Raw genomic sequence first — 12,022 nt, forward strand, 5'->3', positions numbered from 1 at the left:
ACTGCCTGACACACCAAGGCCCTGCACATGTAGGACTGCAATGACTATGACTTGATGCACAGCCATGCACGAGTCTGACACCTCCATTCCATTTGTGTGCGCCTCCTATCACCTGTGTAAGCTGTGAAGTGCACTGTACACACGCTCTGAGGGCTGGTGAACGGTCCGTATCATCACATTGTTGTTCCCTCCAGAGTACGGGTGTGTGTACGGACCGTACACACGTACGTGTATGACCAGTGTGTACACGTAGGTGTACGACCAGTGTGTACACGTAGGTGTACGACCAGTGTGTACACGTACGTGTACGACCAGTGTGTACACCAACGTGTACACACTGGTAGTCCACGTACATGTACACACTGGTCGTACACGTACGTGTACGACCAGTGTGTACACCAACGTGTACACAGTACACGTAGGTGTACGACCAGTGTGTACACATACGTGTACGACCAGTGTGTACACGTACGTGGACTACCAGTGTGTACACGTTGGTGTACACACTGGTCGTACATGTACATGTACACACTGGTCGTACACATACGTGTACACACTGGTCGTACACCTACGTGTACACACTGGTAGTACACGTACGTGGACTACCTGTGTGTACACGTTGGTGTACACACTGGTCGTACACCTACGTGTACACACTGGTAGTACACGTATGTGTACGACCAGTGTGTACACATACGTGTACTACCAGTGTGTACACGTTGGTGTACACACTGGTCGTACACGTACGTGTACACACTGGTAGTCCACGTACGTGTACACACTGGTTGTACACGTATGTGTACACACTGGTTATACACGTACGTGTACACACTGGTCGTACACCTACGTGTACACACTGGTAGTACACGTACGTGTACGACCAGTGTGTACACGTACGTGTACGACCAGTGTGTACACGTACGTGGACTACCAGTGTGTACACGTTGGTGTACACACTGGTCGTACATGTACGTGTACACACTGGTAGTACACGTACGTGTACGACCAGTGTGTACACGTACTTGGACTGCCAGTGTGTACACATTGGTGTACACACTGGTCATACACGTACGTGTACACACTGGTAGTCCACGTACGTGTACACACTGCTCGTACACTTACGTGTACACACTGGTCGTACACGTATGTGTACACACTGTTAGTCCACGTACGTGTACACACTGGTAGTCCACGTACGTGTACACACTGGTAGTACACGTACGTGTACACACTGGTCGTACACGTACGTGGCAAACGCAATGTGCAACTGGTGCGGTAGGAGTACGTGTGAAATGCACCGTACCTGTGTGTGGATAGCTAAATTACATAGGGACACATGAGGGACAAGTATTAGGGCCTAAATGCATGCTGGTTGTCATGGATACCGATTTTCAAGTTCAAATTTTCAATCATGTGGCCTTGAATAGGCAGTTGGCAACTAAATACAATGTTGCAAAGTGACTTCACATCATGCTCAAATTTTGAACCATGCAAAGGCCCTCACTGGGGTATGTTTAAAGGGATTGGAGGAAACGTAGGATGCAAATGAGACTGACCAATCACTCTGTGCTCCTGCAAATGAGACAGCCCAGCAAGGCAGATATAAGTCAGCCAGAACCCATGAGAGGGCACTTGCCTGCACTACCTTACACTCGACACCACTGCTGCTGCTTGTGATTCCTCTGGCACCATGTCAGGGACTGTGGAGATGGCCCAGCCTTTCAGCCATGAGGAGAATGAGGCATTGCTTGATGTAATCCTCCCACAGTACCCCAGCCTGTATGGGAGACCAGGGGAGCAGGTGAGTGCTGACTCCACTAGCTTTGACTGTGCCCCTTTTTTGTGACTGTCACTTCTGGCATTGTGTCCAGGTGTGACAGACATGCAATGTTGTTTAGCGTGGGTCCCAGGGGGTTTTTTGGCTTATGTCTCCCATGCAGAGCATGATGTAGTTCCTGTGTGCACTCCTCACTTGCATTGTGCTTACTGTGACATGCACTGCATAGTGCATGGCACATTCAGCCTGCCCTATCCTTATGCCGATTTTTGTCCTATTGTCCAGAGGTGATTCCCTGGCCCCCCTGGTGTGACAGGTGACTGTACCCACAGATGGGTGTGTGTTGAGTGGAGCTGTGGTGAGAGTGTCCAAATGATGTGTACGCCCCCTGGACATTGATGTGTGTGAATGTTCCTTGTCATGTGGGTGAGTGTCTAAGTGGAGTGTTACACCCCAGCTGCATGGAGGAGGCAACAGCTCCACCCATCTGATGTGAGAAGTAAGCCGTGCAGAGTGTCTGACTTGCTGAGCTAGCACCACACCTGTGACACCCCACAGGCAAGTGGCACATGTGCAGAGTGAGGTTTGTATCTGCTGTTGCCAATGGGAGGTGATTGATCTGTGCCTGTGTGTGTCTGTGTACTCTGCTGAGGTTGCGTCAGTGGCCTGGGGCATGTGACTGCTTGGAGGTGCTGTCCATCAGCCTGGTGTTGCATGTGATGCACAGCGTGTGCCATGATCATGGAGTGTGTTGCACCCCTCATGCCACCTGGGTACTTTCAATGCCATGTAGTGCATTGGGGCTTCCACATAGGCTAATGTCCCTATGAGAAAGGTGCAATTGGTTGCCAGCATAATATGCCCTGTTCTACATTAGGCCTGGGCGGTAAATTCCGTTCCGCTCACGGAATTTGCGGAATTTGGGTAATTTCGCGTTCCGCGGAGAACGCGAAATTGCCCAAAATTCTGCATTCCGCGACTTCGCGAAATTTTTTGCTTGTTCGCGTTCTCAAGATGCGTGTTCGCGAGATATTTCTCCCCGAGCACGCAAACAGCGATTGTGAACAGGAAAAAGCATCGTGAACAAGCAATTCCGTGTGTTCGTGGAATTTTTTTTGCGTGTTCGCTGAGATTTTTTACCGTTTCGCGGAGATTTGCGTAACGCGATTACGCAAATTCCGCCCACCCCTATTCTATATATCAAAGATGTTCAAATGTGTGTCTCTGTGACATGGAGCAGGTGTAGTGATCTTGTCTCACTTTGTCATCCTCACAGGTAACCGCCTACGCCAAGAGGGAGATATGGAAGCAGGCCGTCAGGGCCGTGAGATCTGTGGAGGGTCGCAGTCGGCGCCTTGCCCAGGTGAGGAAACGCTGGCAGGACATCCGGTGCTGGACCCGGAGGATCGCCCGGTGGCAGCTCAAAAACTCACCTCCACACAAGCACGGCGGGGGCCGACGACTGACCCAACAGATGAAGCGTGTCCTGGCGGTGGTCTTCCCTGACTTGGATAGGCGGTTACAGGAGTTGCAGCAGCAGGAAGGGGGTAGGTACATGTGTGTTTGTTGTGTGTCACCAGCTTTTGGAAGTGCTCAGTTGCCTGGATACACAGTGAGGGTTAATTTGTGCAGTGCATATCCTGTTCCCCAAAGTCAAACGGTGCTGTTCCTCCTCCCTTCCCCTAAATGACATGTGTTCCCTGGTCTGTGTGTAATCACTATTGCACATGGTCATCTAGGCTGCCAGTTAATCCAAGTGCACATTGCTTTCAGCATCATGTGGGGGGGGGGGTCTGAGACATGTGTTGTTACCTGGCCTGTGCCCTGTCCTGTACAGTCATTTGGGTGTCCATGTTAGTTGGCACTGATGCTGAGTCTCAACATAGGAGTGTGAGTTTTCAAATGAACAGACTTGCAGCATGCATTAACAATGTTGTGGCCTCAGACATGATGTGCATGAGTGGGAGATATGCATAGTGCAGGGACGGTAGCTCAGGTTACAGTCAGATAATTCCAGGACAATGGAGCAGTGTTCCCACTACAGTCCCCTAAGACACCCTTGCCTCGGAATCATGTGTGTCATCCAACACTGTGCCCATTCTCTGTGTGTTTAGCATATTTTGGCCTCTGTGGCATAGTTCCTTGCCCTCATTTGTATTTATCTGAAGTGTGCTACATGTGCCCATTGTACAGGCTGACCCCATTTTGCTTGTGCATCCTCACACTGGGCAGTGCCTGTGTGTCTATGTACAACTATCTGTTGATGGTTGTTGGTCACAAATATGTGTTGGCAGCCTCACGAGGTGATGTGGAGTACATTTAGGAATTCTTGATGCACATTAGAGTAAACCCAGATGAAGAGGTGACACTTCTTGATCTGTCTCAATCACATTGTCTCAGGTATGGGGGGTTTGTGCAGGCAAGGCCTGCATGTCCAAACCTTATGTCTCCTTGCCGGGTCTGACCTGTTTGTGATACTTGTCTGGACAGACACTCAACATGCAGTGACCCAGTCATGTTTTGCTGGGTTTAATGTTTGTGCTTTGCCGCATGTGTGAAAAATGGAAATACATGGCTCATGCTCATCCATTTTTGCCACCAGTGTGTGGGCAAGATGCTACGTAGTTTGGTCTGTGTGTGCTGCCATCTGTGTGGACATTCTTTCTTTTGCTTGAGGGTGTCTCCTCAGTGCTGGTGCACCTTATCCCGACACATTGCAGGCCCATTACTAATGCATTGTCCTGTGTTTGGACATGTGTGCCACTCCACATGACAGGCAGTGGGTCAGATGTGTTGCCAACTGTGTCATCATGGTACGGATGGCCATGTGACAGGTGGCATGATTCAAGTTTTCAGTCAATAAGTATTGTACCTTGGCACTCACTACACTTGTCAACATGTCTCCATTTTTCATATGCTTCTTTTTGCTAGTTGGTTGTGAAGGACAATAATGTATCTGCATGACAGATGTCTCCCAGGGAAGTGCAAAAGAAAGTACTTTTACACTTTCCGTGGACACGCAGGCACATTTCACTGGAAGGCACAGTTTGATTACCACTTGTTTTCTGAATATACATATCCATGTTCACACAGTGTGTTTGCATGTGTGTAAGTCCTTGGTTGTTGCTGATACGAACTTACAAGTGTCAAGTCATCCAGACCACCGTGGTGCCATGTATATGTACTTACTGATACCCTATTTCTTATTTACAGTGGCTTTTTAGAATTCGGCTGCCAGCTCATGCAATGACTGTGTAAATGTATTTTTGTGTGCACATCATTGTGTGACTTCTGTCATACAGGCAGATGTGTCTTCTGTTCACAAAGTGGCACATTCACACATTCTAAACATGTACATTGTGTAAAGTGTTGTGAGTCCCAAGGGATTGCAATGTTTTTGGCTATGGTTTCCTAAGTACTCACAGGTCTCAGAGTGTGGGGACACCTTCAGTATTGAGGTGTGTTATTTGGCCTGGGGTGCACCAATACTGTTTCGTTCACAGTGAACAAGAGGTGGCATGGATTCATATTCTTGCTGTACTCAACTGTCCCCAGACACTAGCTTCTCAGTATAATTCGATATCAAGTTATTTGCTGTTGTGTCATGATCTCCATTGTTTCCAAGTGTCATGGTGGGTCAACCAACTGGGGAGTGCAGGGTTACATATGTGCGGACTATTCTAGATGTTACTCATGATGCATTTCCTGATATGCACTGTGACATTGTTATTGGGACTCATGTGTCTGTTGTATACAGGTGACTGATTTTTTTTCTGTCTCTTCACCTTGGCCACAGCATCATCGGAGGACACCGAGGGAGACACCTGCATGGACGTGGTGGAGGGATTCAGCACCGCTGCCACCACTGCTGCGGAGTCTGCGGGAGCAAGTGGCACGGAGGGCGAGGGGAGTCAGGGGGAGGACCTGTCTAGTGACAACACTGACTACGACGCAGACGGGTCCGATGCTGAACTCCTCCAGCGGGCGGAGGCTGCTACGACACCTGGCAGCAGCACTACATCTGTCACCGCCCCCTCCATTCCCATCACCGCCCTCCCAGTTGCTCCGGTCCCTTCTGTCCATGCTAGGCAACACCATGTCTCCTTCGTGCCAGGCACTTCACCCCCTGCCCCTGTCCCCCCTGCTGCCCTCACTGCAGAGTCTGTGGACATTATGCGGCAGTTGCAGGTTGGACAGACATCGCTGCTGAATGTCCTCCATGGCCGCACCCGAATGATGACACAGATGGTGTCATACATGGAGGGCATGTCATCAGCGATGTCTGACCAACGGATGTTGCTGAGGTCCATGGACTCTACACTGACGGCAGCAGTGAGTCTCCTGCAGCGCTTCGTCCCCCCCTACCCCTGCACCATCCACACTTCCCACTCCCATACCTGTCCCAAGCACACACAGACATTCCCAAGCACGCACCCCACCAGACACAGGCAGCACACCACCACGTAAGGGCAAGCGCACTCCTCCTGGCACGCACACTCAGGGGGATGAGGGCACACCCACTGGGTCTGGGGCACACAGGCATACACGCAGCCACAGTCCGAGGCCGCATGGCGCACTAACCAGTCCCTCCAAAGACACTCTCCCCGGCTCCCCTACCACACATCCAGAGAAAGAGGCCTACATGGCTGTGCTGGGCCTCAGCCCCTCTGTCTCTCCAGCCCGCAAACGGAAACGGCACTTCACGGGTAGGGGAGTTGAGTCCCCCCCCTGTCCCCCTCCCTCCCCCAGTAGCGCTGCACCCCATCACTCCGACCCCCCCACTCCTTTGAGGCTGTGTTGTCTTCAGGTGAAGGGGAGATGCTTGACGACCTGGCAGCAGTGGGCAGCGCCGAGATGACCTCCACCTTTGGCGCTGCCCCACCCCCTGTGGTGGAGGCGTCTGTCCCTGCACCCACCACACCTACCCTTACACCTCCTGTCCCTGCGGTGCCTGGTCCTTCCCCACATGATGCCCCCCCCCAGTCGAGGGACCTGATGGTTCTAATGTGCAGGCAAGCTAGGGGAGACTCGTGGCCATGTGTCCCCCCCAAGGACTTCAGATCTGGACTGGCCATGTGCCTTTGTTAATAGTGTTGTTAACTACTTTTTCATTTAATGCTAAATAAAGCATTTTCTTTTCAGTTTGAACACATTTGCATTTCAGGTATTGATGTGGGTGCTGATGGTCCCGGAGTTGGGGTGGTGGTAATGTGTTATGTGTCAGGAAAAAGTTGTAGTCTGATGCTAACGGGGTGGACCATGGTATCTTCGTGCCATCACAATGTCTCTGCAAAGTATATTTGGTCGTGTGTGCTATTTGTGTTTGGAGACATTGTCCCAAGGACTGTTCCTTCCTCTGTGGCACCTGACATCTACCCTGCAGGGAGTTGCACTTTTTTTGTGCTGACCTGTGTCTACATTTCCTTTGTTGGTGACGGATCCCTTCAACTATGGCCATGCCTGCTCAGCAATGTCTCCGGCTGCATCGTCTGTGCCATCCTTGCTAGTCACTGTACTTGTGTATTGAGTATGTTGTCATGCCTTAATGGCGACAATCAGCATTTTCCACACTATGCATGTGTGTTACCCCAGCCTAGCACACATTTGGTACTTGTTCTGCAGGGTATTTGAGCACCTGACTGACAATTGAGGGCATTGTATCTGTGGGAAGTCCACCCTATTCCTTCCATGAGAGGCAACATCTTGGTGGCTGTCCCGGCACCTGTACATTCCTATCAGTCCTGGGATGTGCGTGACAGTGTGTGTTCCCTTTGGCTCTCTTAGTGTAGTGGCCATTGACATGAGTATACAGTCTTGTGGCATGATCTCTGTGTGTGTGTATTGTGCTGCATCCGCCAGGGGTGGGTATGCATGTGTCATTTGTCCTCACACCCACATGTGTTGTGTCATGCAGTGGGGGAAGGACATCCATCCTCATGGTAGTGGGACACTGCTGTCAATGATGTGTTGTTATGGCACTATCAACATAGTCGAACGTTAGGGATGCATACATACACCCATGGAGCTGTGCTCATCTGATCATGATGTACACACACCCATGACTCTGTCCACTGCTGGGAGTGATAGGCACCCACCCCAATGTCTCTGTCCACTGCTGGTATTCCTCTGCACCCACCCCTCACATGTCTCTGTCCACTGCTGGTATTCCTCTGCATCCATCCCTCACATGTCTCTGTCCACTGCTGGGAGTGATAGGCACCCACCCCTACTAGGTCTGTCCACAGCTGGAGTGATAGGCACCCACCCCTCATATGTCTGTCCACTGCTGGGAGTCCTCTGCACCCACCCCTCACATGTCTCTGTCCACTGCTGGTATTTCTCTGCTCCCACCCCTCACATGTCTCTGTCCACTGCTGGAGTCCTCTGCACCCACCCCTCACATGTCTCTGTCCACTGCTGGGAGTCCTCTGCACCCACCGCTCACATGTCTCTGTCCACTGCTGGGAGTGATAGGCACCCACCCCTCATATGACTGTCCACTGCTGGGAGTGATAGGCACCCACCCCTCATATGTCTGTCCACTGCTGGGAGTCCTCTGCACCCACCCCCATATCTCTGTCCACTGCTGGTAGTGATGGGCACCCACACCTCACATGTCTCGGTCCACTGCTGGGAGTGATAGGCACCCATCCCCATGTCTCTGTCCACTGATGGGAGTCCTCTGCACCCACCCCTCACATGTCTCTGGCCAATGCTGGGAGTCCTCTGCACCCACCCCCATATCTCTGTCCACTGCTGGTAGTGATATGCACCCACCCCTCACATGTCTATGTCCACTGCTGGGACTCCTTGGCAGACACCCACCCACCCACCCGCACCCTTGGTGCTGTACACTGCTGTCCTGGCCATGTACACACGCCAATATACTGTTTATATGCTGCACCAGGCCCTAAGCCAACATTCGTGGCGTGTGTACGCCTTGTATCACTAATGTATTGGTGCCCTAGAGGTACGGGTGATGCGGTCCGTACCCCCGCTCTGAGGGCGTGGGTACGGCCCGTACCACCATTGGAGTGGTGATGTAGGGGTACGCGCCGTACCCATGCCCTCAGAGCGTGGGTACAGCCCGTACCACGCGTACCCCTACATCACCACTACAATGGTGGTACGGGCCGTACCCACGCCCTCAGAGCGTGGGTACAGCCCGTACCACCATTGGAGTGGTGATGTAGGGGTATGCGCCATACCCACACCCTCAGAGCGTGGGTACGGCCCGTACCACATGTACCCCTTCATCACCACTCCAATGGTGGTACGGGCCGTACCCATGCCCTCAGAGCGTGGGTACGGCCCGTACCACCATTGGAGTGGCGATGTAGGGGTACGCGCCGTACCCACGCCCTCAGAGCGTGGGTACGGCCCGTACCACGCGTACCCCTACATCACCACTACAATGGTGGTACGGGCCGTACCCACGCCCTCAGAGCGTGGGTACAGCCCGTACCACCATTGGAGTGGTGATGTAGGGGTACGCGCCGTACCCATGCCCTCAGAGCGTGGGTACAGCCCGTACCGCCATTGGAGTGGTGATGTAGGGGTACGCGCCATACCCACGCCCTCAGAGCGTGGGTAAGGCCCGTACCACGTGTACCCCTTCATCACCACTCCAATGGTGGTACGGGCCGTACCCACGCACTCAGGGCATGGGTACGGCGCGTACCCGTACATCACCACTCCAATGGTGGTACGGGCCATACCCACGCTCTGAGGGCGTGGGTACGGCCCGTACCACCTTTGGAGTGGTGATGTAGGGGTACGCGTGGTACGGGCCGTACCCAAGCTCTGAGGGCGTGGGTACGGCGCGTACACCTACATCACCACTCCAATGGTGGTACGGGCCATACCCACGCTCTGAGGGCGTGGTTACGGGCCGTACCACCATTGTAGTGGTGACGGGTACGTGTACGCGGGGATTGGTGGACACGCCCCCCGAAGTGACCAGACCCTGGAGGTAATGTATGAACAGTATATGGTATTTTACAAATTTGGTGGAGGTTATGTTTCCTGCCCCTCGTCCCCCCTTTGCCCCTGGGTGTTGTGCTGACCTTCTGCGGCGTGCGGTTTCGGTGCACCAGGTCGTAGGCTAGGAGGGCCGGGATGACACGTAGGATGGGGTCCATGGCTGTCCGTCACGTCCCGCAGCTCCTTCTTCACGTCGTCCTCAATTTCCCGGGAGTTTTTGGCTGCCGTAAAAAATGATCCGTGCGGAGTGACGTAGGCACTAATCGTACTTGCTGGTCTGTAGAACGCTGCCTGACTCCGTCCGGACGTCACGTACGCGATGTCCCGGATCGGAATTGTGGGTATTTTTTCGTCGCACGTAGTTTTTTACGAATCATACGGAAATGGTATTTCTGTACGAATCGTACTTGCTGGTTTGTAAGGTGCATTTCCCGGGTACGAGTCGTATGGAGAATATGCTCCGTACGACCATTCGTACCTGGGTTGTACGGGATCGGAATCGCACCTAAATGTTCAGTCAGATTCAATGACTGTGAAAATGTCAGGCCTCAATTGAAGGAACAAAGTTGTAGGCAAGATTTTAAAGTCTACATTAAGAAGATTAATTGGAGGCCAGTTTTTAACTTGATTTCTGTCACCTTTCTTTTTATAGATAAGCTTTATGCATCCATGTCTCAAAGAAATTAGGAGCAATACTTCCCTAATATTATTCTTAAATGCTTCAAGTGCATCAGAACCTACTACATCCCAAAAGGTAGTCTAGAACTCTATGGGTATGCCATCGGAACCACGGGCTCTCCCCTTGAGAAGGCTTTGCCTAGCTCTTTATATTTCTTCAAGTACAAAATCCCATTCAAGATCTTCCTTGTCTTCTTCGGACAAAGACAACTGCAAATTTGTAAGAAAAAATCACACTCTCATTGTCTGATTCTTTAGGGCCATAAAGTTCTTTATAGAAGCTATGCACACATTCTTCAATACCTTCAGCAGTGGCACACTTGGTACCCTTTGAGGCCAACATTGCAATTATAATTCTCCCACTAGCTTTAGCTTTCAGAAAGAAGACCCTAGATCAGGTCTAATTTTCCTCTAAGAATTTAGCCCTATTGCGAAGAATCAAACCTTTTGTAAAATCAATGTACATTGAGAATATTCTCTGCTTGAACAGCAATATGTCAGCTTGTGCATGAAACATAGACTTTAAAAGCTTGTACACATTATGGTGCTGGATTTGTAAATGGTTGATTTTGCATCCTCTTTCTCTAGCCACTCTAGATCCCTCACAAATAAAAAAGGACCGAATACGGATCTTAATGCCCTTCCACCACTCACTTATTGAGGGGGAAAACAATTCAGGAATTACCAATTCAAGCAGGGAACACAGCACACAGCAAAGTCCTTCTCCTTTGCTTGGCAGAAACAGAAACTGCAGGCCAACCCCATTCGCACGGCAAGGGCAGTACTTCTCCTCAGTCTCTCCAGCTCTTCTCCTTGGCAGAGGTTCCTCTTGAATTCCAGGAATGATCTAAAGTTCAGGGGTTTTAGATCTGATACTTATACCCCAAAAGGTCTTTGATCCCTTTGTGCAAGGGGCTCTGAGCCCAGTCCAAACCAGTTCCGAGGACACTCTGCCAGTGCACTACAACACCCTTTGTTAGTGTGGGCCTTGGTCCCAGACTCACCAGAGTGGGGTGGAGCCAGCATTTTGGAAGGCAGGCACAGCCCTATTTAGGTGCAAGTGCTACTCCTCCCACCACTCCAAATGCAGATCAGACCTATTCAGACCTATCAGACTCGTCCAGACTCTTGGAGCCACTACAACTCCTCAGCCCCTTCACTCCAAAGCCAGACAGTCAATCCACAAACAGGCAGAGGCACACAGGAAGGTTGAACAAGAAAATAGCCACTTTCTATAAGTGGTATTTTCAAACACACAATTTAAAAATCATCTTTACTAAAAGATGTGTTAATTAATTCTGAGTTCAGGGGTACCAAACTCCATTTTTCTATCTTATCCCTATGAGAAGATATGCTTGTAAAAATGTTGTAAAATGTTACAAAGCATTCCCCATTCTGTCCTATTAGGAAGATAGCCTTTCAATAGTGAAAAACGAAATTGGCAGTGTTACACAAACCAGTACATGTCTTACCTTTCACATACACTGCACCTTGCCCAGGAGGGTACCTTGGGCCTACCATAGGGGTGTCCTATGTGTAAGAAAAGGGAAGGGTAAACCCTGGCAAGTGGGTGCACTTACCAGG

Source organism: Triturus cristatus, chromosome 7 (assembly GCF_964204655.1).
Source record: "Triturus cristatus chromosome 7, aTriCri1.1, whole genome shotgun sequence".
Lineage (NCBI taxonomy): Eukaryota > Metazoa > Chordata > Amphibia > Caudata > Salamandridae > Triturus > Triturus cristatus.